At 39.8% G+C, this 24,034-nt stretch overlaps 1 protein-coding gene and 1 long non-coding RNA gene across 5 annotated transcripts in view; one reads left to right on the top strand and one right to left on the bottom strand.

Annotated features, from left to right (window-relative positions):
* The window catches only part of TAB3 (TGF-beta activated kinase 1 (MAP3K7) binding protein 3), a 48,191-nt gene extending 25,688 nt beyond the window's left edge, over positions 1 to 22,503 (bottom strand). Inside the window, exon 1 of one of the 4 annotated variants that reach the window (XR_015704715.1) lies at positions 22,341 to 22,503. The gene's annotated coding sequence lies outside the window, so the exon portion shown is untranslated. The remainder of the gene's footprint in view (positions 1 to 22,340) is intronic. The other 3 variants (XM_087757484.1, XM_087757486.1, XM_087757483.1) reach the window with 3 other exon arrangements.
* LOC148055756 (uncharacterized) lies at positions 4,992 to 20,488 on the top strand. The gene is made up of 2 exons (XR_015705199.1): positions 4,992 to 5,153; positions 19,895 to 20,488. It is a non-coding gene; the product is annotated as an uncharacterized LOC148055756 (long non-coding RNA).
* Positions 22,504 to 24,034: the final 1,531 nt, after the last annotated feature.

Genomic DNA, 24,034 nt, shown 5'->3' with positions numbered 1-24,034 from the left:
AGTTGCTTACTAATAATATATATTAGGATGTTCATGTTTCATGACTACTTACTTCTAAATTCCTAAATTCAAGATGTCTTATAGCATGGAAATAATCCTACCAAAAAGTCATCCACGTACTGAACTACAGTGTTCTCCTTTACCAGGCACAGTGCATAACAGATTCTCCAAATAATCTATTATTTTCCCAACCATGAAAATTATTTCATTGTACTACTATAACACAAAGATTTAAACTGCATTTAAAAGATTAGCCTACTTACTAGAAGTATCTTTATTAAACCCTATGGCCCAAGAAAGATGGTAAAAATATTCCACTTCTCACAAAAGTAAAATATCACCTATTCCAGCTTCAGCACTCAAATTCAGCAACTAGTCCAAAGCATTTATTATTATTTGGGAATAAAAAACCTTGGGCAAGTTAAGCCCCTAGAAACCATCTTACTGGCAAAGTATTTCGAAGTTTTTATTTACATATCAATGTCTATAAATTGAAAACTATTCAGTGAATTACACATTTGTTACAGTTTCTTGAATGAAGTTACCATGTAAGTAAGGACTACTTAGGGGGCAGATGTCAACTTAGCTTCTAGAACAGATGTGAACAAACTTCTACTGCCTCGAGAGTCATCTAAAGATTTGGCTACAGTCCTCCAAGGATGCCAAGATATGAGGCAGGATCAAAAAAGCAGTGAGAAGAGCTTTCTCCACCCTTCTTCCCACTCCAGTCAACTCAGATGAACTCAACCTGCTAAACCAACAAAAACCCCAAACAAATAAAAACACTTTTTGCTAGTTTAATAAGCTTATGCTGTACAATGCATGGCCCGCCAAATATCACACCACTGAAGAAAGGAAGAAAAAAGGGTAAAAAGGGGAAAGGGATACAGGACCAGGAACACCACCTCCCTCTTTTCAGCACAGGTAAACCAAATGATCAGTTAAAGCCATAACAAAAACGCACCTTCACCTGAAGCAGACTTAGAACAAAAGAACTGAAGCTGTTCTTGTATGAACAGCACTAAGTCAGGATGGAGATTTTGCCAAGTGCTGTCAATATGGCAGCTGGAGAACATGGCTGTGGCACTGCAAGAAAGCTGAACTCAGAAGGTACACCACCAGCAAGAGGTCAGAACTGAAACTGTACTTCAAACTCCACATCACTTCCCCACAGTCCATCCAATACTGCTCTCTACAAAATTTCTTTCTGAAAACTGTAACGGACCAACTGATTAAAGGCAGCCAGCTCTTTGTCACGGATATGATTATACCTTCTACATCTCCGTTGACGCATTGGTTACATGCTTCCAAAGGCTAGAATACCCTCCATACGCTGCATGCCAATAGTAAAACATGAGAAGACAAGAAGGGAATTAGCTCAGCCGACAGATTTAGAAAGCACTTTATTAGACAGAGTATTAATATCTTTTGGTTTTTACCTAACACTGTGGTTTTAACAAATAAATATGATTTCAGCCAAAGTCTACATTACTACATGATCACATCCCAATTCCACTTCTGTATTTCAATACTCAAGCAGATGTTAAGGTGTATAATTACTGTGGTGCCTCCTACAATGAATGCAAACATACAGCAGAAAGACTGTTAAATAGCAATATTTTTGTAAATAAGCTTGTATAAAACCATGAAATTTGAAGAGGATGATGAGTTGCTTCACACAAAGGATTAACTAAGCAAAAACATGTTTTTTAACATCCCATCCCACACATACCTACTATTTAATAGGCATCTGCACCCAATTATAGCCTTGTAAACATGCCTGGCATGTGACCTGGCTGCAGATGCAATCATATAATCTCACCTCTAATTCTTGAGCAGACTCTGGAACCACTGTTGGCTTAAATTCAAAGGTGCCTGCAGTAGAATATTAAACTGACTGTAAACAGTTTAAAGTCATCACACTATACTGATACTGGGAATAATAAAGAGAATAATTTTGTACACTAAGTTTCCATTTATTTAACCATTCAAATAAACAAAAACAATTAACCAACTCATCCCACAAATGTCAGAACACTCACATCAATCCAGCTAAGACTTTGGATTGCTCTTGCAGCAAAGGAAGGCAAATACTTTTATGGCAATGTGACACCTTTATGAAGATTTGCTAGCTGGAAGATCTTAAAATCTCAGAAATACGAGAAACTAAACTGTTATAACAGTGCCAAGAGAACAATTTTTCCACACAATCATCTTCAGTCACATACCCTGTTCAAACACAATGCATGACGAAAAACAAGGATTACTTTTCCCTGCAACAGTCGAGCTAAAATAATTTTTAAGACTACATATAGCTAAGAACATCCCTCCCACCTCACAAATCACAATGACCATTTGTTACAGAAGCTTTTTTATTTACAGGGTGATACAGCCCACAGCTTTGGGACTGTATTGCTTCACAGAGTAGGAAAGACAGGTACAATAGAATTTAAAGATATTTTGTCAGTTCATACAGATATATTAAGTTCAACAAAGCAAAAGAAAAGCAGTCAATATTTAAAGTTGAGCTCAGCATGCTGCTGTCACTGCTCTGAATGACTGGCTACATCACTAAAAACACAACTTCATGGTTTGGCAAGCTGTCTGATGATGAACATTCGTTCACTTGTATAAAAGAAGATCAACAGATTCATAAAGCTCCTGGATGGTAGGAAGGCAATGTGAAGCCCAATAAAGAGGTATACAGCAAAATAAAATTAAAAATAAAGCTGACAAGCTATCACTGCTGACCAATTGGTCCTTTTTATTACGGTAAAGTTATATAAGCTCACCTGACAATTCTTGGTTCGATATCCCTGCGCATTTAGCCACATGACAGTTACATAGCCATGCAATAATTACACAGATGTGTCATTTGATGGCCTAGGACAGCTTGGACTACTGAAATGGAATGCAATTCATTAAAACCAGCATGCTGAGAATACTATTATTTCACATTGATGAAATGGGAGTGTAAAGCAATGAAGACATTCCTCCTCTTGTTTTTTTTTCCTATTAGCTTAAACTTAAGCAACAATCAGTTTTATCCATGTTTGAAACTATTGCCACAGATTCTATAAATGAGAAATATTGTGATACCATGCGGTGCGTCTTCATCACACAAAAGCAATATGCAATCCTGAGGTAAGAGAAACCTCAATGGAGGAAATGCATTTTTGGCACAACAGTGACACTGCCTAGAAATAGGACATAAGCATAATAAGGTTTCATCTGTGGTCTGTGGGCAAGCATGTTAATGATACAGGTTGTTACTAAAATTAAAAAAATCATAATCAATCACTGTTCCCTCTTAGGCATGTATTTTATGTTGCTTTGTGTGCTTTGGCATTTGCTTTGCTTTTCTCCCTTTCCTTACAGTCTGTCATCCTTGTGAGCCATCAACATCTAAATGGACTAGTGTTATCTATTTACTGTTCTTCCTCTTCCATCTATGATAGTAGACATAAAAAGAGAGTCAGGGAACAATATAAACCGTTTAGTGTTTACACAGACAAAAAAACCCCAACAAAACCATCAGGCACTGAGACACCAAGTTGCCAGGCAGAAAAGGAGTTAGACATATTGTTCTACAAAGATATAACATTTTCAAAACAAGGCACACATTATTCTATGGACTTGGTCTTGATTAAATTTCTGGCCTTTAAGGTAGGATTAGTATTTGACCATAAGAGAACTTATTTATTCCACTGCTTTGGAAGGAAAAGAAAAGGAGTGAAAATCATCTCTACCCTATATACAAGTCAAATCTCCACAAAGTATAATGTGCTTTTAATAGCTACATGGTACATTACACCAGGAGATATTAAAAAATGAATGATAATGAGAAGACTACTTAACTGGAACAATGATACTCATTTTAGCAAGTGCTAACATGTTCTTGGCCAGTAATTCCTCTACCGAGATCGCAAAATCATAGAATGGTTTGGGTTGGAAGGGACCTTTAAAGATCATCTAGTAGTCCAACCCCCCTGCCGAGGGCAGCGACATCTTCCACTAGATCAGGTTGCTCAACGCCCTGTCTAACCCGACCTTGAACACTTCTAATGATGGGGCATCCACTTCTCTGAGCAGCCTGTTCCAGTGACTCATCACCCTCACCATAAGACATTTCTTCCTTACATCCAATCTAAACCTACCACCTTTCAGTTTAATACCACTGCCCCTCGTCCTGTCACTACAGGCCTTGGTACAAAGTCTCCCACCATCTTTCTTATACCCCTCTGTTATATATTGAAAGGCAGCATCAGATACTTCATTAGGAATTTATGGTTCTCTCACTCCAAGGAGCAACTCGAAGGAGCTCTTGCTACATAACAAAGTTACAAGAGAATAAGTTTTCAAGGCAGCGAGATAGGTCGGGAATGATGCTACTATGCAACAAGTACTAATTTCCAAAAGAGTTCTGCAGTATACTAGGTGAAACTAAAAGTTGTAAACACGAGTTTGTATGCCTCACAGATAATCCTGAGATTATCACAAGTATTGTGTTAGTACCAAACGCTATGAAGATGATGAACGTCCTTTCTTACCAGGACATATGACCTATGATTATTGACTGAATGTTTGTGAAATATAGTCTGTGGCTGGAAAAAAAAAATCCTGCAGTGAACAAGCACAGTGTCAGATTTCCTAACTCATAAACTCTAAGCGTTGGCCCTGCTAAAAGCAGTTTTATAATGATGCAAAATTTTTTTGGCCGTTATATCCTATTTTGGGAATCAAAACAAGCCAGAAAGGATACAAGAAAACATGAAACTGAGTATGAACTATAAAGCATGGGAAAAGGTCTACTGCAAATCCATGGATCATAAACCTCAGCACTTTTTTTTTTTTAAGTACAGTCTGCTATTCATATTTCCAGGGTTAACAATTACTAGAAGCTGAGGTTTATACTAGAAGGAAACTTAGCTAACAAACTGCAAAAATACTGGACTACTGTTTAATACACAAATTGTTCCAGAATGCAAGCTTCCTTCTCAGAGGTCTGAGATTAATATTTCTCGAAGAAGAAATGTCTCTGAGTATTGCTATGGACGAGAGTTATCTGCAGGTCACCAGCCTGAATCTCAACCAGCTCAACAGGAATTTAACGCTGTTCCAGCCTAAGAGATGTTTGATAGCTCCTACACAAGGTAAGTGATTCTCAGCATTAGCTCCTGCTCCTACATCACAAATTCATTGCTACGCTTTGAATTCGCTTGTAAGACATTCGGAACAGGCTTTGTTGCAAGATTATTTATTTACACCGGTCAAAATAGGAGTCCTTCCACAAAATGAAACACTGTACTTACTTTTGCAGAGGAGTTCACAGCAGTGAGTATTCACTAAAGCCAGAAGTTTCAAAAAGACTGAAGATAACAGTCATGACTTAAAAAAATATGAACCAAATTGTCATTTGGTTTACGACACAGAACTTGTAAAATTTCAGAGTCAACTACACTCACAAATCAACTGTTACACATTCAAATGCCTATTCACGTAATTAGCCTAAACGTCTCCCTCACTTTTCTTCACCTTCTCACTTTGATTTGGACTTCTCCCTATTAAAAATGTTTGCTCTAAAAAATAAATTGCTGTCAATAAATCTGAAAGAAACTACTGTCCATTTGCAGAGTAAAAGCAACATAATCACATTAGTCATCTGAGCCTGTTGATATTTCCATAAAAGGCACACTGCTGCATTTCATGCATTCAGGGCTATACCATTTGAATTTTTAACCAGTTATTTGATTTACTTGAGTGGCTCAGCAAACAATTTCACAGTGAAGTAAAAGCCTGGCCATCCTCTCAGAGTCAGCTGAAGCTGCGCAAGAACCACAAAATTTAAATCCACTCCTTTTAGTCAACTGTGCTATGAATTAGCCATAGAATGAGTGATTTATGTCAGCAGAAACTTTAAGAAATAAAATTTAATTGTTTATGCTACCAAAGAAAACTTGAACTATTTGAATTAAGCCATTCTTAAGGTAGAAAGTGGAGGAAAAAAAAGTTCTAAATCAACTGTTTAAACATCAGGTTTCCTGCTCCTGAAATACCCCTGACAGACTTTTGTGATGGCTAACAGTAATAGTGTTGTAAACAACAGTTAAAAATAACCAGACTGGTATGACTTCTCTGTTAAGTCTCTGATGAGTTTTTATACAACAAACCTTGAAAATTCTGTGTTGAATACACTGACTGAACCAAAGATTTCTGTTTTGTTGATAACAGCATATATGGAAAAGCATTACAGGATAGGACGCAGACAATTTCTGTAACACAGAGTCTTAAACTTTCACATTTTACTGCATCAATAAGAAAATGATTGCAAAGCATATTTATATCTGTAAAGAAGCACTCATTTTCCTGCAGAGACAAAAGGAGATACTAACTAGCATTAGTTTCAATTTAAATGACCTGTGTAAGTTTATTAGTGGCCCATATAACTGACAACAGTGCAAAAAGCAACATCAATTGCAAAGACTATATTCACTACAACTCTTATACCCAAGATGATCAGTTGAGAAAGAAAAGAAAATGGTACTGGGAAGCATGAACACCTATACAGCACTTTTGCTGGCCTGACTGCTACTAGCCTCTCCCCACTTTGGCCACCTTAACGAGAAGAAAAACCCCTAGATTATAAAGAAATGGAGCTGAATGAGGGGATAAGAAAACCTCATTTCAGGATCCCCAGCAAACACACACTAGTGGAGGATATGACTCTCCATAGAGGAAACAGAGGAGGGAAGTGGACAGGCGCATATAAACAGGAACAAAAAAATAAGACAGAAATAAGGACAGAGTAGACACAGAAAAAACAAGGAACAGACAGGAGTCAATACAAAGCAACGCAAAAGATTATCACCAGTACAGAGAAATATGAACCACATACATCAACTTCCACTTTTGAAGTTTTGAATTAAGCTTTGGTGGCCTGACTGCGTGAATTTCTTTGACATGACTAATTGCTACGGTGGACAAGTTATGCAGCATGCCTGTCTCTTCTATCATTCCAACAGAATTTGTTAAGATAAGGAATTGTAACATGAACCTTGCCTATTTTGTGATATCTTCTGACAAGTCTTTGCATGCATACGCATCCATAAGGGTGTCACAAAAAGAGGTCATATTAAGAGGTTACACATAACATTATATTAATTGTATTTATTTTATCTATATAGGTTTATTCCAATATAATTATAACATATTAATACATCGAGGTTATCTATAATCATACATGCACATCTACAGATGCTTGAGTGTGCGCCATAGTTGAGGAATTGCTGTATCCAATTTCCTAGCAAAACAGAAAAGATACCCGAAAATAACATCATGTGCCAACAACATATATACATATACACACACATATGTGTATGCAGCTATATATATGTATATATACAGATGTCATATAAAGAGTTTTTAGCTTTTTTTTTTTTCTTTTGATTTTGGGGGCAGAGAGGGAAAAGTGCCTTAAAATTAGATTTTTTGTTTCTGCAATATGATTTGTTTTCTTTTAAGGCCACATTCATCTTCTATTAACATTATTTTAGGATGAAAAATTTTATCTCAGCTTAGCCCTAGATTGACTTTCTGGGGAGATGTGCCTTAGATACTATACAAATGCAGACATTTTAAAATGTTTTCATTCTGCACTGGCTTCAGCCTTCTGTATAAAAAATACTAATAGGATACAAAAAAAGTCTGGTGGAAGGAAATCTGCGAGTCTCCCTCTTGCCTTAAGCAAGGTCTATGTTATAATTGTTGCAGAGAGAAGCCTTGGTAGTATAAGGTAACGTTTAAATAACTGACACTCGGATAAAGCTGTAGCTGCCCTATCTGTGGAACTGCTTCAATGGCAGATCTCCATGAGGAAGTCTAGATATTTCAGACCCACTTGTTCCATAATCGTAGGCCAGAAAAAGGACAAGCCAAAACAGATAACAGAAAGACCAGAATATGAAGACAATTGCTCATCTTAAGATGCGCTGATGCATTCGTGCCGAAATTCTTGTACAGCTTCGAAGGACTTGAACAGTATCCAATAGCTTTACCCGATAAAAGGTTTAGAGTGTCCTCTTCCTCACAGAGAGCCTGGCAACAAATCAGGTGTTTTAACACCAGAGAGGGCAGACTGAGAAACTACAGACAGCAGCAGTAAAAAGGGCAGCCACCAACACTGAACTTTTTCACAAATTATATTAATTTCCGCTTCACATTACCAAATAACTTTCGTGCTCTTTTGTGTGTGCTGGGCAGCGGACAGGATTGGAAACTGATTTTTCTAACAATTTAAGTTAGAAGCTTTACGAATTACAATCACTCATAGGTCATTCATAGCTATGTACCAGCACAAACTGATTCTAAAGACCATGCTTTACCTCTCTCTCAGAGGCTTTCAGTCATGACTTTGGTAGGTTAAGGAAAACTGTGTTTGCAGTCCTGACACCTTGGTTACTCGATGACATTGACTGCAAAGGCAGGTTGTCAGTATTCAGGTCACCAGTCATAACACTTGTTTATTTTTGTTGGTCTGGTACCAGGCCAGAAAATTTCAGATCCAAGTGATGAGATTAACGCAATTCCTGGCTGGGGCATGCATGACTTTTTACATATAGCTGAGTATAAAAAGACCAATTTTGTGATGATGGAGCTAGAGCCCTCTTTCACAGAGCCTGTGATCACAAGCTATAGCAGGAACATGTTAAACAACTCTGTGGCTTTATAAAATTAGGCTTACAGTATATAAATTAAAGGGAAAGAGGTCCTTTACTACTAGCCAGTCTTTCCACAGTTGACACTGCACATGGCTGTCTGATGGTGAAGTGAAGAGCAAATTTAACTTTCATCAGGTATAGCTACAGAAAAAAAAAATAGCTATAAATCTGAATATGAGACAAAATGAATGGTGCACTCTGAAACTTTACGGAATAAGTAGTATTTGGCTTTTCAAAGCATTTTTTTCCATATGACAAATATTCTTCCAAATGTAAGTTAAACATGCGTGTTAAACACTTAAAGCAATCAGCATCTCTCTAAAGCCAGATCATTTCCACACTGATCTGCCCTACTGTACTCCATTAAGGGTGGCAGGATAAACTGCTCTGATTTCATTTCCCTTTTAGGAAGCTATCCTCATAATCCTGCTTTAGAAGAAGAAACAAAAAATAGGGCTCAAAGACAGCTTCAACTTAAAATAGTTACTCACTCATTCTACTCTTAAAGAGGTTTAGATTATTTCACTTCTCTAAAACAAGAAGATGCTGCCTAGCAGCTCAAGGTAGGTGCACCCTCCAAAAGCACTGTCCTTTTTTGTTTTAGCAGACCTCTTGATTCTTATAGGATATATGGGGCCTTGTGGATAACTTGGTAAAGCAGTAGCAAAAGAACTGCTTGAAACATTCTTTACTCTACACTAAAATTGCCCTGGTATTTGTGCTGTGCTCAGTGCTATTCACCTTCACAAGAACGGAAGAATGCAACAGATATCCATCCAATAGTTTGAGTGCTTGCAGATGCAAGCCAGAAGACCTTAAAAGTCTTTCTTTGACCTGATATGGTACAGTGGTTTCTTTGCAGCAAAGGAGGAGATGTGGTATTAAGTTAGTTCTTTAACCAATCTCCCAATTTCTTTACTGCCAAGAAGTGGCAGTGTCCATATGTTTTGTAGAGAGTAACAATATGGAGCATGCCCAGCTCTTCATTTAGACACTAAGAATTTCAATCTGAAACACAGGTCTTTGGTCTAACTCCCTGGAGTCTTAGAAGAGCATCATTTGCTGAGAACACAGAGGAAAAAAAAAAAAAATCAAGGTCATGCATCTCCCCGCAAATCAAATGCAGTCTTGTATACAACAGGAGGATGGACAGAAGAAAAAAAATCTAAAGTTTAAAATAATTTGCAGTCATCCCCACAGCCAAACACATTGCCATCGGAGTATTCCCCTGAAGCCAGTAACTGACAGTGTCTGCCCTAGACATGAGCAGCACAAAGTGACAGATTTGTACGTTTCGGAACCAAAAAAAGTGGTTGAAGGCAAAAATACGCTAAAATAACATCGCAATCTGATGCCTTGATTCTGAAATCGTAGCGTGAGTAGTCACACCCTGTGCTTAACCAAGCAGCCCAGTGACTTCTTCAGAATTCTCACAAACATTAAACACAAACAAATCACAGCTCTAAGCATTTGCATGACCTGGACTCAAGCGTATGCTTTGGGTTTTCTCTGCTTTTAGAAGATAGTGAAGGAGCTGAAAAATGTTTTGACATTTATAGTCCACAAGCCTTATTCAGAAGGGTATCTATTTTGTTCTCTGTGTCATTCTTTCCCTACAGGATGAAAAGCAATGCTACACTTCCAGACAATAAAACACTATTACTTTATTTTGAAACAGAATGCAAACCTATCTGAAAATTAGATATAAACATACTTCTAAAATGCTATGAATAAGCACATTTTAAGAATAATTCTGACAAATAAGACTGTGAATTTAAAACTTGTTTTTTGATACCTGAACGGCCAGATGAGCTGAGCAATACTGTAACAGACCTGTTAAGTCAGACTATAGATCACATACAGATTCTTTTGTTCCTTCCCATTGCTGGAGAAATAAGTATATAGATACCTCTGTAAGATGCCTGTTCCTTTGATTCAGCATTAGATTTAAAAAAAACAAAGACAATTTACTTTTTTAAAAAACCATTGTAATACAAAAGTCATTGATCCTTACCTTAAGAACTATTTCACATCACCACTCTTCTATTATAGTAAACCAAATGCAGTGCTTTGTTTAACGTTTGGGGGTTGTCTTGGCTAGAAAACGAGTGGAATCTTTTTCAAAACAATATTTACCTGAGAACCACAATCAAAAGAATCCCCAGTTACCAGATTTACATAATAGTATAGTATTTTAGCAAACTTTTCTGCCAAGGATTACCAGGCTCCATTCAGGGTAGACACAAGACCTTGGATACTTGAGGCCCACTAATTCTCCATTATTGTGTAAACAGTTTAACCTATGGAGTTACTCTTAATTCAGCTATCTTATTACATATTTTGTCTAATTGTCAAGTTAATTAAAAATAAATTTCACACAAATTTGAACACTTGTAAAAAAATGTACATTCAACTCTCTGTACATACTCGCTCAGATACCAGATCCCTATTACTTTGATAATTTGTCAGGTTTCCACACCCAGCCACTCACTCTGATCAGAAGAGCAACTTTCTACATATTTGAAAAGTAAACTAACTGGACACAGACAAAATACTCTTCTAATGAGACACTGACTTTATAATAAACAAATTTCCAAGTATGCATAAGAGTAAAGACATTCTTTATGCAGTCATACGCGCTCAAATCAACTGAACTGATTCTAGAATAAACAGAAACTGCACATAAAGAAAAACAGGCATACATTTAAGCTACAAGTTCAAACACTGTAGTATTGACTATCTACTTATTTACGTCAAAGTATTCATTATGTACAACAAACCTGTCAATAATTGAACACCATCATGAAAGAATCATAACAAGCATGCTTAAATTGTATGCAGGGTGAGAATTTTTAATAATTTATTACAAAAAGCAACTTCTAAAATTCAAATTATTACTTTCAAGTAAGAGCCAAAGAATTAAAGGAAATGTCATTACTAGAATTCAAAATGACATGTTCCCAATTTGCAAATTGTTCATGCAATTGCTTTTACCTAAATAAAATCGAACTTTCAAATTTATTTGACATTTTAAATCAGTTTTTAAATTACTAGTGTTAATGAATATGTCTCTTTAGAGAAGAGTATGTAATAGAATAGAGATAACCTAGGCTAGTCTGGGAGTCAGTAGAAAAAATTACTAGTAAATTCTGTAATATTAGAACTTCTGATTAAGGTGCTATTGAATGCTATTTCCAGAAAAAAGGGAGAAGAAAATAAATTCTTAAACATGAAAAGTGCAAAATAATTAACAGAAGGAAAAAAAATCCCACCAAATATTACAAACATAACTGCACCCAAATATCAAGCTTCTTACGAACTTATTTAACAGGGAGCATAGGGCTGTAGTCTACTTCCCTTCTATGCAGAGAGACAGAAATAGGCAGTTATAAGGGAAAAGAAATACTGAACATCCAAATCCATCCATTTTTTTCTCCAGCATACGGTATCACAACTGAGAACACCAAACAAAAAACAGCAATCCCAGGAAAAGAGAGGGAGTTCTGCTATTGTTGTTGAACTCTGAAAAGCATTAAAAATTTAAACAAGTAAGCATTAGGCACAAAACCCCTTTAACTTCAGGAAATAAGTTTTGGAGGGGGAAAAAAAAAATTCTCTTTGTCCCGGGAAGTATTTATCAGCATAAAATGCTTAGCTATAGCACAAACTTTGGGTGTTTCCACAAGAGAAAACTATCACATAGGAAGTCTCGTCTGACTGTTTCATAATCACTTTAAATCAGCAAAAATACAATAATTCTGAAAAAAGAATTAGCTTCTCCTTTCCTTTGAATGCTTGCTCCTCCCAATGCACTAGCACAAATGTTCAGGGTCCAAATGGTGAACTGAACGTTATTAAAGCTGAACTTTGATTTACAAACCCTAAATACTAGCTCAAGCTGGATCAGCTCCCTGATTCACCTCAAAACCCTATGAAACCTTGTGCCATAATCAGATACAAAACATTGAGACAGAAGCAGGCAGCCAGGAGTGAGAGAGAGAAGTGTTAGACTGAAATGGCCATGATGAGATCTCACCAGGAAGATCTCAAAAGCAGATTCTCCCTTTAGGTAAGACAGAAAAGACTATTACAAATTAGACTATCTCATTATGAAAGCAGTCCAAGTCATAAATCTTCGATTCCATTTAGCAGATTTCCTTCTGGGACACACAGGTATCTCATAGTTGCAACCAACTATGCAACCAATAGTTCTGGTTGCAACCAATGTATCTGGTTACTCAGTGTTTTAGACACTGAAGAAAAACAGGTAGCATTTCTAGAAGTCTTATTTTCAAGGTTAAATGATGGAACAATCAGTATTCCTGTGAAATCTAAATGATCTACATTCAAGCAAGCCAGGAACCTAAACCTTGTAGAGGGGTTGATTGTTCCCAACTTCCCTGAAAACCTGCCTTTCTGAGTCTTCGTTTTCTTTTTTTATTTGGAAGAATCAGGAAGAGTTCTTAGCTTTGACCACAGAAAAAACAAAGCTATCAGTGCAGATTAGTTGTGAATGAATTTCAGGGATTAGCAAACAAGAATAATCACAGAACAGAGAAAACCCAAACAGCAGGGCAAACTACGCAAAATACTTATATTGTGCTTGCAAAATGTTAGTATTTTAATGAGATGCACAGAAGTGATATGAGTTTAATCTAGTGTCATGAATTAAATCAAACACCTAAAAAGAAGTTTGCAATCCTCACAGATCCCTCCTGAAAAGTTATTCAGCAGAAAGTTTTACAATTACATTAATATATTCAGAAGTTACTCATCTTTGACTATTTGTAACTTATTTAATAAAAAGAACACAAATTATATGTACTCAACAATAACCTATTATAATTCAATCTTGAAGTTTACACCTTAGTAAACTCATTTAATGTTTAAGCATTTTTTTTCATAGCTAGCAATGTAATTAACTGTTAAAGGAACCCTAGTTAAATACTGTATAATACAATTGCAATACAACTGTTTTACTGCTTTTTAAGAATGCATTCCTGAAATAACCACCACAGTTCTTCCCGAGTATTGCAAAAAACCCAGCAAACTTTTTGAAGCATACCTGTCTACTGGATAGTCTTCTAGTAGCACTCTCATGCTATACATACTACCAGGTAAACAAGCAACTAAGATGCTTATACTACGTAACATGGGATAATCACTACTCATGAACAAATAATCCAAAACATCAGGTTTTTCTGATTGCTTGACATTTCTTATAGCTTAATAAAAATTCAGATTATTTTATGATTATGTAACATGTTTACATAATTCACAAATTCTACTGTTCACAGAAATAACTTGCCCTCCAAGTTTAAGTATACCATACACTTGCTGGGAAAACAAAACAAAAACACCACCCCCCCCAAAAAACAACTGCAGTGTAAAAAAAAAAAAAAAAAAACCACACACACACCAAAAACGACTCAGGGAAAGCAGACAAAAGAAAGGTCTGAGCAAGTCTAAATGCATTCTCCCTAAGCATGTAGCGTTTTCGTTTTCTGAACAAACTAAATAGCCTGTACCATGATTAGTTTCATTTAAAAAATGAGTGTAGCTTATGTAAGCATGTGGCAGTCATCATAACCATTTTTACTGATGACAATACAACCAACAGTGGCTAAAAAAGTATATAAACATGCTCAGTTCAGAAAGTAGCGTTTAGGAACTAATTCAAAATATCAGTAGCCTTTACTATAAACTACTACTGACAAAGCTTAAACTCAAATATTCTGTGAATGGACAAGTGGATACAGTAGACCAAGGATTATGCTCAGGCAAATTTATTCAGAGTAGCCCCAAAGCAGAAATTTGCCACTGTCATGACAGCACAACTTTTACCATAAGACACGCCTGTACTTTCTGGCATCTGTGTTCTATCATGTAATAAAAACATAAGAACAAGAGATACTAAAACGTTCATGTCATAACTGCTTTTTTCCCCTCCTGAATCAAAGACGATAAATCAAAGAAAAATACTTAAACCTTTTTCTCCCCCCCCCCCCCCCCTTCTAGCACTCTAAGTACTTACAAAACCCTTATCTTTCGGACCTTTCAAAAAACATGAAACATTAAGAGAATTCTTTAGACTCCTTTACAGAAGGATGTACTAAACAATGATATATGATGTAGATTTTAGTAGGAATCAATGTGGGGGGGAGGAAAGGGGGACGAGATGGGACCAGAAAAGGACTGTTTTTTTGTTGTTTGGTTTTGTGGGTTTTTTTAAACTGAATTCACAGAAGAACAGCGTCAAACTTCTCTTGATCCTTTCCTGCCAGTTCCCTAACACCACTTCCCCTTCATCCAGTTCTTAGAGGTCTCAAGTCCATGAACAGCAATCCCCACAGGGACCACTTCAGTGAGCCCAAGACTGGCAAATAAAAAGTTTCCTCCACCTCCCTCAACCATCAGAAGAGTAAGCAGAATTTTCTCTTTGAGAAGATATAGATTCCTTAAAAGGTGAGAGAAGTAGGAGCTCTTCCCTCACCTTTTCTCTTGTTTCTAGGAGGGGAACCCTCCATCAGACTGAAGACACCTGTCCACTAATGCTGTGTTTTGACCTCTCACTAAGAGGTACGCGAGAACAAACTGCACCAGGACTTCTGAAAATGAAAAGCCCAGAACTGAACTGTATAGCTAAAAACCAAACAATACAAGCTGCTGCCTCTGTGTCCTGATCACATCTTGGGTAACATATGCTCTTAGGAGACCTGTCATGCATTTTTGTTACAACTTTTACAGAAAGTGGTCTCAGTTAGAGAAAAGCAGCTTTCAAGTGACTGGGTGTTCCTCCAGAAATAGAAGTACTGTTTGTCACAGTACCAGCAATGTCTGTGTTGTTGGTACTAGTGTCTCAGTGCGTAACAACAGGAAAGATCTGTGAAGATCCCTCAATGTCAGCATTACTATAGGAAGATGTCACCCAGTTAATGGTACTAAAAACATCAAGACCTGCTGTACAGAGTTGCTGAGAGCAAGTTTCTTTGTCTTTGGAAAACTTAAAGTTGCGCTCTACAGAAGCCACTAATTCATCTCCCTCTCACAGACCCCTTACTCCTAGATGAAGCAACTCTTGTTTCAACACTTTGGTGACTTTTTGACCCTTTCTCTCTCTCTCTCTTTAAAAAAAAAAAAAAAATACAGTAAAAGATCATTTCTAAGGACAGATCAAAAAAGCTGATCTTACTTAGGTCTCTCTTAGGCCTAAGGCTACCTTCAGCCTCATTTACCTCAACTCCCAAATCTGGAAAAGGATTGGCAGGTAGAACATTTACTTGACTTGGAACTTTCTTTAAAGCAAAAGAAACATTTACTGAATCTAGAGAAAGGGCTTCAAAAGCAAAGAGGCAGATTTCATTTAAAAGGGTATACATTCTGCCATTTACAAAATTAATTCCGCTGCAACAGATATGGTAGAAAGTGCTTTCCCCTTCTGTCCCCTCTTCCTTTAAACTGGATATTCCAAGAAAATGATAGTAAAAGAATATGTTTATTACAAAAAAGTGCTAATAAGCTCAAACCAACACAGAAGGAAGCTGGATATGAACAGGGACTTATCTCACTGTCACTACCTGCTACTGAAAGCGGTATACATCGAAGGCTAACGTCTTCAGTATAGAAGCAAGAGAAAGCATGAGACTGCATACATCATCCTGAACAGTTATTCAAAAAGCTCATAAGCTCACAACACATGAAGCACTTGCAGACCAACAGTGAGATGTGTTTTGAAATACCTGCGTAAAACACTGATGCTCATGAAGAAGGAACAGAGAGCAAACTTCTATAACCACATTTTCACAATGCTGTCCGAACAGCAGGAAACGAAGCAGAGATACAGACTAAAATAACTGTTACCCCATGCTGTCCATTTGAAACTTACTAATGAGTTGCAAAACCCATGCTAATCCACAAAAGCACTGACAAAAATGTCTTTTTTTAAATATAATTTCATGTAAGTGTTCTGAGTTCAGTTACAACACTTACTCAGCAATTCCAGGATTACTGAAGTCATATCTGTACACTAGCAGATCCGTAGCAGCAAAAACTTGATTTGTACCAGGAAAGGATATATAGTGGCATTTCAGTAGAATTACCCAGAAAATAATAAAAAGCTTTTACTACCTTCAAGTCAGCAGTGGGAAGAAAGATGATATTTGATGTAGAAATGCTTTCTACTAGAAATTTATCCTATTGACATTTTTTGAGAAATTACGAAGCAACAGAGTGAAATTGTACCAAATTAACACTTTGTCTTATCTGGACATGTCATTTTTGGTCTGAGATTAGCAGCATTACAGTGAGAACTACTATTCCATCAAGACAATCTTAAGAATTTCAGGAAAGAAAGGCAGATACGTTTCAACAGCAATGCTCCGCTGAAGACCTAGTGCCTGGCTTACTACTTCTGCAAGCTGATCTTCAAGAAAATCAACAGGAAAGCCAAATTTTACATTTCTTTCACAACATCCAGGTGAAGAAAAAAAAAACAACAAAAAACCACAACCACCCCCTCTACTTGCTCGGAACTATTATTGATCCCATGCCCAATGCCAAAAAACAAAGAAGAAAACAAAACCATAACTCTTTCAAGTGCTAGGAACAAATGTCCACAGCTTGAGTTAAGCCAAAGTATACAAAGTCCCCGCAGAACAAGAAGAATTATACTTGAGGATTGATACCAATGTGGCAAATGCTATGACATACATAGAACAAAACAAGCCTTTCGCTAGCTATTTTCAGTAAGTTGTGACATTGTAAACCAGTACGAATTGTTCAAACAGATGAGACTTCAGCACAAATTACATTAGAACATAACCAAGGAAGGGAAAAATGAAAGCTTAAAGCTGCAACGAGATTAAAATACTAGCACTGCTCTGGATCTTGTTACCAAATCTGATAACGAGAAACAGTCAACACTGAATACATTTTACAGAAGTATCCATTTTTTTTATGCCACGACATCCAAGACAAATACTGATAGTATTAGAATTTTTTCTAAAAGTATCCCTACATTAACCATGATTTCACAGAAATTGATCCACTTTTCAAATTAATATACACTTTAGTGGATATACAATTTCATTTGAAAGCAAGTATTTAATTAAAGCGTATTGAGTGTAGAACATGATTGATTAAACGTAATCTGCTGAAAGGTGTTTTTAAAAAAACATTCTTAATTATCTACCAGCAAGCCTACATGCAGGTAGGAAAACATCTATACTTAAGCAGTGACAGTCAGGTTACTGAACACTGCTATAGCAGAACGACCTTTATCTCTATTCTGTAGCTTTACTGTTTGCTTATGAAGCCATCCTGCCTTATACAACCCTCTGAAAAGAGCAAAAGGAGAAGTAATTTTCCTTACAATAGAGCTAGGTTAGGACAAAACCTGGTAATACACTGAAGATGCTTTTAAAATACCACTACTTTAAATGCAGGCCCTGAACAAAATAAAGCCCATCTGGAATTCAAGAACTAATGTTTCTTGAGAAAGCTGTATACAGCCTTAACAGAGATGACATTTTTCACTTTTATACTATAGTGCTATGCTGGCTATTATGAAACAGTACTTGAAGAGGGAGAAACATTCAAGGTAGTAATCAATGGGGTGTATGAATACTGAAATGTTAGTTCCACTCTGGCATTAAACTGACACACACACACACAGTGTGATCTAGCTAGTATAACTAACCTTCAAAGAAAGAAAAAGAAGAAGAAAAAACCCAAATACTAAGAACTCACTGCCTGTCTTGATCTGTATGGTTTATTAGCAACGCTGTAACTCTGTCTCACCTTCTTACTACATACTGAATTTTGCCAGATGTATTTCAGCTTCTCATGTCAATAAGAAGGCTTCAGTGATGTTTTTTCTGGTAGTTGTGCATGAGTCTCCTGGATACTAATACCACAGTGCCATCTTTTAAGCACTGACTGACACAGCACAGAAGTCGCTGACCAACTACCGACCTCATACAGAATAAGAGATAACTCAGAATGGATACTCAGTACCATAGAACCATCTACACTACCAGGTGGGACTCACATCGTTTGTATTCACAATTTGAAAGCCTTTCAAAGGACAGCTTTGATACTTTAAGGTTTGGCAGAGTGCAAGAATCTATTCTGGAAGTGTTTTCAACCAACACCTTCAACATTTGCATACATGAGCCTAAACAAGTATTTCAAAACTCTCACCTTTCCATTTAGAAAGAATGCTTCACGCATGCAAATTGGCACCATGACAACAGCGCACATTCAATCTCAACAAAACGATTCCTGGTCTTTCACAAGAACAAGACAGCTAGTATCGCCCTTCAGACAATATTTTAGTCTATTATATCCATAAAGAAATAATAGTCTACAGAAAGTTTACTTTATATAGATAACTGAAGAATAGCTCCAACTTGCAAAAAAAAAAAAAAAAAAAGACAAATAATACCAGAAAAGTTTGGCAGGGATTTGAAAGTAATACCCTAATATCAGTTCACTGCACTAGGCAGCACCACCAATTTCAAGTTTAGCTTTATTTTTCTGTTTGAGTAAAGACAGTAACAGGGACAGGAAAAAATATTGCAAAACCACAAGTCACAGATATTTCTACCTTGTGACTTGAAACACTTGCATTCAAAAGTAGTCCAAAAGGTGCTTATGAAAAAGTTTGAGGCTTTGTATAAACTCTCTCTCAGTTTCACTCTTGATTTGTCACCTGCCTTTTAAATGTACCGTATAACAAAAATAACTCTTTCACTGCAAATACCTTTACTTACACTTATATGTGCACACATAGGTACATACACACCAGGCACTGCACCTACTTCAGGTCACAGCAGTGGGAAGAAGAGCATCATGCAGACACTCCTAGAGCAAAATGTGTCATACCATAGTTGAGTGGGATGGCTAAGCATACATGATAGACTTTTACTCAATGTTTGGATCCTCATAAAAATATCTTTGGTATCAAACAAGTAAACCAAAGGCTTTTGCTTGGATTGTTAGTGATTTTGCTAAAACATTGCAGCTGTAGAAGTAAAGATTTGAACTATCATCCCAACTGAAGATACAGCTCTTAGAAAAAAGCTCAATAAGACATCTTCTTAAGTTTCATATTTATTATGTACCGCAGTACATTAAGAAACATGTAACTCTGACCCTAACCAAAAATACTTTTGCAGGTCATACTTTGAGGCTGCTTATGCCATTTAAAAATACAGACCAAATGAATCATCACAGGATAAAGTCAGAAGAAAGCATCTACAGACCAGTGCAACCAAAAACTTAACCTCATTTAAACAGTACATAATTTTTGAGAGGGGACAGAAAGAAACAAGCTATTACTGGATAATCTTAAGAATCATATTAATGTATTCTCTTGAACGACTTCAATGGAATCCTTTACCATTAGGATTACCATTACTCCTCTGCAACTCAACGGACAGGTATCAGCACAGACGTATCACCAAAGCTGGGTGTAAAAGAAGACACGTTTTCACAACACCTATTCAACTTATCTTGTCTTCCTCAAGATGACGACTAATGGAAGGAAAAAGGAGCCTCGATGAGATCCAGGAAACAACCAGAAAGAACAGACACAGATCTCACAATACCCTCTTTACATTTATCTGCAATCACTTAAAGTAAAGGTTACAACCCAAGCTAGATAGAATACATCATAAAAGTATAGTTTCAGAATACGCATCCATCACACTTATCCAACTTACTGTACATAAACCAAAAGATTTAAGATTAAAGGCAGACTTAAATGCTGATTTTATTATCCTTTACTGATGTGTGTAAAATTTGATACGTTAGTAATTTTATGGATGAACCAAGACAGTCTATATATACATTAATACAGGCTGTTACGGCATTCTTCAGATTGCTGCTATCAACTGACACCATCCACAAGACAGGACAAAGGGCAGGCTTTAACAAGTGTTGTGAAATACTTCAAGAATCCTGTTCCTCTCTCACTACTGAGAGGAAATGAATTTAACATTTCTTCTTTTTACATGAAATATGTTAACTGAAAATATACTTGACAAGGGGCAGAAGAAAGTAGTGCTCTTCTCACACATCTGGAAAACAAAATTAAAGCTATCAGAATACCCACTGACCTTTGACCGTGCAGGCTCTACCTGGGAGTTTTAAGAGTTCTTTTATACTAAGCCCCCTGGAAACAGAACTGGTCAAATGGACCTGTTACAGAAAATAAGCCTATAAACAAACAATTACTACTCAATTTTCTAACAGTGAACACCAGCACTAACAATAACAGACACCTATCAATACGCCAGTGGCACAGGTTGGCCTATCCACTCTCAGTATTTATTTAGAATGGAAGAAGAGGGGAAAAGGAAAGCCACAGCATCAAGCTGAAAAATCTTGAAATGTAGTTACTATAAAGGCAATTATAAAAGCATTACAAATAGCTATCTTTTAAGCTAATTTCTTTATTTAGCTCATATTTACTGTATTCATTAGCTATAACGATATTAATAAACTACTAACAGCATCTTCAAATTAGTTACCACCGAGACCTTCATAGACAGTTGTATGCATATTTACCTGCACATAGTGTCTTGCTTAAAGTTTTTCCATTACCTTCCAGCGTGGCATGCCTGGGCCATTCCATTTTTCTGGTGACAGGGATTCTCTACTAAACTCCAAAGTATAGTTACTCTCAAACTATCTAAGCATCTGCCTTTCCTCTCCTTGTTTTCTCCTTGCTAAAGCAAGGAAAAGAACAGCCAATTATTACAAGTCATGTTTGAATGAGGAGAAAACACACCAACTGCATAGTCAAACACTAACACTAGAACAGTATCAAGCCATAAATAAGAGTAGCATCCTTCCACCATATCCACCTGTGTTAAAAAAAAACAACCCAAAGAAAACCCAAGCTATTCTTCCCAGCAGCCAGTATGAACAGCCGATGAGATCTCAAATCCGACCTGAGGACAAGACTCTGGACAGAGCACAACTAAGGCCTCGCTGCCTTTGGGGGCCTGCTACCGCCAGAGCCAAACCACAACAGCAGCATCATCATACTGCAGTCAACACGTCGAAGAGGCAGCACCAGCTCTTTTACCTGTGAATTTAGTTGGGGTTTTTTTATTGTTTTACACAGCAAGTGCAGCATCCGTGGCCCAGCAGACCCCGCACCCCCTGCTAAGCGGACACCGCACAGGATCTCCGGGCAGCCAACCAGCCCCCCCTCTCCAAAGGGCTCCAAAAACAAAGACCAAAGTTTTCTCCGCTCGGCGCGTGGGAGTGCGGCAGCAAAACACGAGTCAGGATCAACACCAGCACCCTCCCGCCACCACGCCCCTGCCCCCGCCGACCCCCCCCGCCCGGGGCACTGCCTCCCCCCGGACCGCCGGCGGGAAGGGCCGGCTCCAGCCCGCTCCCACCCCGCCTCCCCCCTGGTCGGGGGGGGCGGGCAGGGGTCACCCCACCGCCCGGCTGAACGGGCGCGGGGGCAGCACGGAGGTGTCACCCCCCGCTCCGCCCTGACCTTCCCTCCCGCAGGGGGCACCCCCGGCAGCCGGCAACCCCGCCCGCCCCCAGACGCAGCCCCCCCCCCATCCCACCCCGGCCCCGGGGCCTGCCCCCCCTCACCGTGCTGCGCTGGGGGCTCGGCTCCGGCGGCTGCATGCCCGCCCGCCCGCCCGGCCCCTCGGCTCTGCCCCGGGCCTCCGGGGCGGCGAACGTTGCGGGGGGAGGGGGGGGGGGCGGCACGCGAGGCGCCCCGCGCGGGCCCCCCCGCTCCTCCTGGGCGCGAGGCGGCCGGGGCGGGGGGGGGGGGGGGAAAGAGGGAGAGAGGGAGAGGCGCGTGCCCCCCCGGGAGGGCGCGCGGGGCGTTGGGGGGGGGGGGGGCGCTCTCCAGGCGGCAGCGGGTCTGCGCGAGGGGGGGGGAGAGGGGGAGGGGGGCCTAGAGCGCGGCGCGCGGCCGGGAAGCGCTTCCGGGATGGGCGGGCGGCGCCGCACGCTCAGTGCGGGGCGCTGAGGCCGCCGGGCGCGCGGCAGGGGGAGGGGCCCGGCCTGCGCCGACCAGGCTCCGACATGGCGCGGCCCGCGCGCCGCCGGCCCCCGCCCTCGCGAGACTTGGCGGCGGGAGTTCGAAGGCGCGCGTAAGGGAGCGCGGCGGGGGGGAGGCCCGGCCGCGCCGGCGCGGGGGCGGTGCGCGGGGTCCCCGGGTGCCCCGCCCCCCGCCTTCGCCCCGCCCCTGTGCCCGCGGCCCCTGAGGGGGGCGGGGCGTTCCCCGGCGGCAGCCGCGGCCTGGCCCGGGGAGAGGGGGCGCGGTGCTGCCGGGCGCGGCGTTCCCCGGCGGCAGCCGCGGCCTGGCCCGGGGAGAGCGGGCGCGGTGCTGCCGGGCGCCCAGTCGCGGTCTCGGCGCCCCGCTCGGCGGGTGGGAGCCGGCGTCCTCGCCTGAGGGCTCCACCCGCCTTGGCAGCAGGCTCTCTCTGGGCACGGTCAGGCGGTTACCGAGGCTTTTGGGCGTTATTTTCTGAATATTGGCAGCCACGATAAGGTGCGTGGGCACGAAATCTACAGCCCCGCTCCCACTCGGGTAGCAGGGGGTAGCTGTTGGCGTAAGGATGCCGGTGTGCCGTGCTCCTGCCCCAGGCTGTCCTCGTCCCGTGCCGTGCCGAGTAACGTCTCTGTGTCCCTGCGCTGGCAGGGCAGGCCTCGGGCCGTGGTGGTGACACGGACTGATCCAACGTGGACTTTGCGCTGACGCCAGCGGAGGCCAAAACCTTCCTGTTGAGGCAGAGCCTTGCGGATGGTTTAGTGGGCGTACGCAGTTCATCCACAGACCGGGCGTTAGTTTGAGATTGCGTTCTTCTGCTTGTGCGCCTGTGTAAGCTGGCCTGAAGCATCTCCTCCCAAGCAATAAAGACCGTGATTTGTGTTTCTCATTTCTTTTTGTCTTCAAATATTTTTCTTTGTTTAGCTAGCGTCTCTCTTACATAGGTCTTTTTTTTCTTCTTAGCGCTGTTCGTCAGAGCCGCAGAAGCACCATTGCAAAGAAGTTACAGCAGATGCAAAGTTCCTGTGACCGCCTTCTGTCTCTCTGGCAGAGATCTGGGAAGTGCAGGGTGAAGGGATGAAAGGAGAAGGAGGGGGCATGTATCTTGTATTGCCATTACTGACTCCACATCATCTTCCGTATGCGGAGGCCTTGGCTCCTGTGTCAGATTGTGTGAAGTTAATTAAGGAATTCCTGTATTCTAATCACTACATCGGAAACGAGCCAACCGTGATGAGCATTTCTGGAGAGGCAAGATGCAAAACCAGAAGTAAATAGGATC

This window comes from Nipponia nippon, unplaced genomic scaffold, assembly GCF_047370975.1.
Source record: "Nipponia nippon isolate SJK-2023a ecotype South Korea unplaced genomic scaffold, ASM4737097v1 scaffold_2, whole genome shotgun sequence".
Classification (NCBI taxonomy): Eukaryota; Metazoa; Chordata; class Aves; order Pelecaniformes; family Threskiornithidae; genus Nipponia; species Nipponia nippon.
This window is presented reverse-complemented; position numbering and strand designations above follow the sequence as displayed.